Raw genomic sequence first — 5,323 nt, forward strand, 5'->3', positions numbered from 1 at the left:
TTAAACTGTGGCAATAGCAACGCTATAGTTAATTTCTATCATAACTATAAGTTTCAGGCTCAGGATTTTTTTTAACTTTCAGCCCTGGTATTGAGAACCACTGCATATGCGTTTTTAGGAACAGCAATTCATCTGACACTCTGAATTGCTTTTATTCAGATGATAATGCAAAAATAGATTTTTCTTTAAATATGACAAATCCTTATTAGTGTAATTTCTGTTTCTTAAATTTCTCATATAACTGTTGAACAATGTAAGTTGATTTTTATTCAGTTTAGAGAATGTGCATCAATTTGTGGCTGCATTTAATAACTTAAATATTAGATTATTACGACCATTAAGTGTAATGCCAAGAAATAGTTTTGATTGAGTAATCAACTGTTTTTAGATTAATCTTTGCATTTTGTAGAACACAAAAGGTAATGTCCAGAAATATTTGTTGACGTTATAGATGCTGTCTTGTCTCAGATGGTCTGGTATTGGAAGAACAAGTCTTGACTTCTTGACTTGTCATTTATTCAAACAACCAGTTCACAATGCAAAGCAGAAGTGAAGATTATTACAAACTTTATTGTTATCATGATAAAGTAGTGTTGTTTTTTAACATTGTTGGATTAGAAATTAATCTCAGGATCTTATTCACGAATGATGGGAAAAAGGAAGCGGGAGCTCAACAGATGGATTGGTGCAGCGTCTGCAGTGAAGCGGGCGCTGTGCCAGTCTGTTGAGGTGAAGACAGAGCTGAGTCAAAAAGCAAAGTTCTTGATTTACGAGTCGATCTATGTTCCTACCCTCATCTGTGGTTATGGCTGGGGAGAAGGAATTCTGGGCCTCCCTTCTTAGGCTGCTACCCCCGCAACCCGTCCCCAGATAAGTGGATGATGGTTGGATGGATGAATGACTAAGATGCATGCATACTAAACTTAATTAGTATGAACACAACCCAAAATATGTCATTCAAACTTCATACTACAGAGGAAACACACCACATGTTTTTTGATCATTTTTTTATCTAGAACTTTAATAGGGAGTTAAATTTGACAAAATGTATTGAATTTACCCAGAACAGGTGTCAAATTTAAACAATATATTGGTATCAGTTGAAATATAATATCCTTTCATCATTTTATAGTCAAGGGATTGTTAGGTCAAGGAACTCCTTAAGAGGAGTCACATCAGGTTATTGTGTGTCCAAAGAGATTGTTTAGACTCTGCCGTACATCGTTGTAGTATTTGTCCTGACATCAACCCAGGACAACATTTGAAGCAAAATGGTTTCAAGTTTCTTGTGTACTTCACTGACAAATGCCTTATTCACTTTCAGGTGGATTTATCTACAGGTTTGGCAATTGAAGAGGCATGCTATGCTCAGGTGAGTGTTGGATAATTGAGTTTCTGTAGTTCCCTTAACTGTAGTATGTGATATTGTGAGCTTTCTAGAAAAGTGGTTCCCCCAGAAAACTTACTAAACCTGGTGATGGGGGGCAAGGTAGGTTTATTCAGATAGTGCCTTGTTAACCTTGCTTTCTGAAACAAGGCCCTGCAGAGCACAGAAACATACACTATTGCCAAAGTATTTGGCCATCCATCCAAATTATCGCAATCGCAATCCAGTCTTGAAATTTCCTCGCTCCTAAATATTCCACAGTCAACTGTCGGCTATATTATAAAAAACGGGAAGTATTTGGGATTGACAGCAACTCAGCCATGAAGTGGTAGGCCACGTAAACTGAGAAAGCGGGGTCAGTGAATGCTGAAGCGCATAGTATGACTTTCTGCAGAGTCAATCACTACAGACCTCCAAACTTCATGTGGCCTTCAGATTAGCTCAAGAACAGTGTGAAGGGAGCTTCATGGAATGGGTTTCTATGGTAACCAGCTGCATCCAAGCCATACATCACCAAGTGCAATGCAAAGCGTCAGATGTTGTTTTGTAAAACTGCCGACACTGGACTCTAGACCACTGTTTTTCAACCTTTTTTGAGCCAAGGTACACCGTTTTAATTGAAAAAATCTCGAGGCACACCACCAACCAAAAATGTAAACAAAGATACTCCCTTAGTCGCCTATATTACATATATAGTCATTCTTATCAAAGTGTCTTGAATGGGAATCAAATAAACACAAACATTTATTTTTATCACATTTTACATTTATTTCAAATTGCACGTTACATGTCCACTTCAAAAATACACCTGAACAGGGCCAAAACACTGTGGTGTTAAATTTAAAGAAGTTGTAGAAAACTTCAAAGTGTTTTACAAACTAATCCACAAGCATTGTTTTAGCCGGAATACAGAAAATAATTCTTATTCTGAAAGAAGCAATGGGACAGATTTCACTTCATATTTACTGTTACAATATGAAGATTTGCATGTACAAAATGTCAATATCTGTATATTTTACCCATCTAGTGTGAAACCTGTGCATGTTTGGATAAAACAGCTGATTTCCTGGCAGAAATTGAAGACAAAGCTCTTCCTCAACAGCTCTCAGTCTGTCTCTGTTTTTAGTTTTTATAGTATCCAGGCTTGAGAAGCTCACTTCACACAGACATGTTGTGGGAAATGGACCCATGTTCTTTCCAACTACTGCTGAGCTTCACTGTCTTTTCCATCACTGTTGTCACAGTCTGGCTAGATACGATGCTCTCACCGCTACCTGTAACATTCATGGCTCACTAATTCTCGTTTTAATGTAAAATGCTCTGTACCTACTGCCATCTAGTGGTAAGAAAATTACATGATTATGCCGCTAGCCACTACTACCCATGGTTTCGTTCACACCGAGCTTAAGTGCAGCGGCTTTATTTCCCTCCTGTAGTACCAGATCGACAGCCCTCAACTTAAAAGCTACATCATATGAGTTTGAAAACATTTCTCCGTCGTGCCTGCTGCTAGCATGTGGTTGTTCTAAATGAAAATTAACGTGTTCTTCTTTGATCTACAATTTTGACTTCTAATGATTCACTTCCTGCTCGAGAGCCCCCTGGTGGTTGAAGAAAAATACACAGAAAAGCCGCACCGGGCTACAATCCGCATGGTTCAAAGTTTAGGAAAAAAGTAGCAGCTTATAGTCCGGAAAATACGGTACCGTAGGTGAAATTGAATAATTTCCACGGCACACCTGACGATCACTCACGGCACACTAGTGTGCCGCGGAACAGTGATTGAAAAACACTGCTCTAGAGCAGTGGAGGCGCATTCTCTGGAGTGACGAATCACGCTTCTCTGTCTGGCAATCTGACGAGGATGAGTTCAGTGGTTGCCAGGACAACGGTACTTGTCTGACTGCACTGTGCATGGATGGTAGAGTCTGGTGTGGATGAACTTGACTGGCCTGCACAGAGTCCTGACTTCAGCCCAATAGAGCCAGGCCTTCTTGTCCAACATCAGTATGTGACCTCACAAATGTGCTCCTGGAAGAATAGTCAAAAATCCCCATATCACTCCTCAACCTTGTGGACAGCCTTTCCAGAAGATTTAAAGATGTTTTAGCTGCAAAAGGAGGACCGACGTCAAATTAAACCCTGTGGGTTAGGAATGGGATGTCACTTAAGCTTGTATGCGAGTCAAGGCAGGTGAGCAAACATTTTTGGCAACATAGTGTACCATCTTCAGTGGTACTTTACAACTGGCACGAAATTCAAAAGTTTACTCCATTCTTAGCAGAGTCAACTAATGAGTTGGATCTGGTGGATTGATACAGTCAGTGTGCTCAATCAATGCAACTTCACATAAGGACATGATCATTATTCGACTAAACAAAACAGCACCAAGCACAACTGTGTCTTGTAATGTAATATCTGTTAGCATATATAAACATTTTAGCATTTTCATTTTGGGTTGTTTTTACACAACTGAAGTCTGCATTCATATGACTAGCTATTAGCTTCCACCCCTTTTTGTTTTCTTAGGCCTTGCTCATACACAGGCAAAAACAAATACAGATATTTTAAGCTATACAACTGACCATATACAAATATTTACACTGTAAAACCAGATGTGAGACAAAGCTCAGAAGTGAAGTTGCTTCTTGTACTTATGATTTTATAGGTGATCCCAACAAAAGATCGATTGGAAGGTTTGGCTGCTTTTAAGGAGAAGAGGCGTCCTCGTTTCAAGGGGGAGTGAGGTCTTGCGATTCATTTCAAGAATTTCTGCTCCAAAAGTTAATGCATTCCCACAGCTTTGAACAACCAAACTATTTCACTGCAAAGACTTTGACTTGAATGAGTGCGGTAAAGACTTTTTTTTATCATAACACATGCCATTGTACTTTCAAGTAAAGGTGTGTACCTTATTTAATTTTCTTGGAAACATCTAGTACGTTATTAAAAAAATAGAATTTGATATGTGTTTTCCTTCAACAAATTACACGTCTACTTTTAGACAATTGGGAACTCATGGCTTACAGAAATGGTAAATAGAAAGTACATGTCTTTGATGTGTACATTTTTATTGCAAATTTAGTACATGGTTTTTCACAAAACTGATGAGCTGCCATTTGGAGTTCAGTTTTGTACATTTTAGGTTAGATATGAATTGTTTAGAACCTGGCAAAGACAAGATTATTTATGTATTGTAATGCTGGAACTGATAAATGCTGGACCTTCTGTTTTCCATGACTGTATTAATGCATGAGGCTTATGTTGTTTTTACAGCTCACAAGGTTTCATTATTTTCTTTATGTATGAACCATATATGTGTGTACATGTTGGGTGTTTCAAGTAAAGCTGTTGCTTCAGTTTGCTGGAAATTATTTGAATATAATTAAATTGTCTCTCCTATTTAGTGCCAAAACTATAATGCCATATAATAACCACATTTTCAAGATTGTGTTTTGAAAACGCCTAATGTAATAGCAGAGGTTGTGGTGATTGTAATGAAACAACCCAGGTAATTAAGAACTTTTGTTTTTCTTTTCCATTATTCCTTGGTATTTTTTGTTGTTTTAATTTCAAACTGCTTTTGCTAAACTTTTGAATTAATGAGTCACATACCATGTGAAGACTGACCATGTATAGCAGCTGCAATAAAGTCTAATAGAAATGCCTGATCCTTTTTGCTGCTTTCACTTTTTTGTTACAAAGAAACAATTCGTTTAAATGTGTGGTCTCCTTATGATGAGATTATTGTGTAGTTTATATCCGAGACTTTTCACTGAAATATTAAAATCTTCATAGTCTAGGAAGACACTGTTTGGTGACCATCACTGCAGAATTTCCTTACCAAGTTCTTAACATTGCTTATATAATTTAATAGAGGTGTGCCAATCGATCGGTCACCGATCATAATCGGCCGATTTTCGTGAAAAAGTGCAT

At 37.8% G+C, this 5,323-nt stretch overlaps 1 long non-coding RNA gene across 1 annotated transcript; it reads left to right on the top strand.

Moving 5' to 3' along the window:
• Positions 1-885: 885 nt before the first annotated feature.
• On the top strand, positions 886-5,063 carry LOC106941320 (uncharacterized). Its single transcript, XR_001423328.1, has 2 exons — positions 886-1,372; positions 4,056-5,063. It is a non-coding gene; the product is annotated as an uncharacterized LOC106941320 (long non-coding RNA).
• The last annotated feature ends 260 nt before the right edge of the window (positions 5,064-5,323 follow it).

This window comes from Poecilia latipinna, unplaced genomic scaffold (genome assembly GCF_001443285.1).
Source record: "Poecilia latipinna isolate Pla-1442-1.1 unplaced genomic scaffold, P_latipinna-1.0 Scaffold3605, whole genome shotgun sequence".
In the NCBI taxonomy this organism is placed as follows: Eukaryota; Metazoa; Chordata; class Actinopteri; order Cyprinodontiformes; family Poeciliidae; genus Poecilia; species Poecilia latipinna.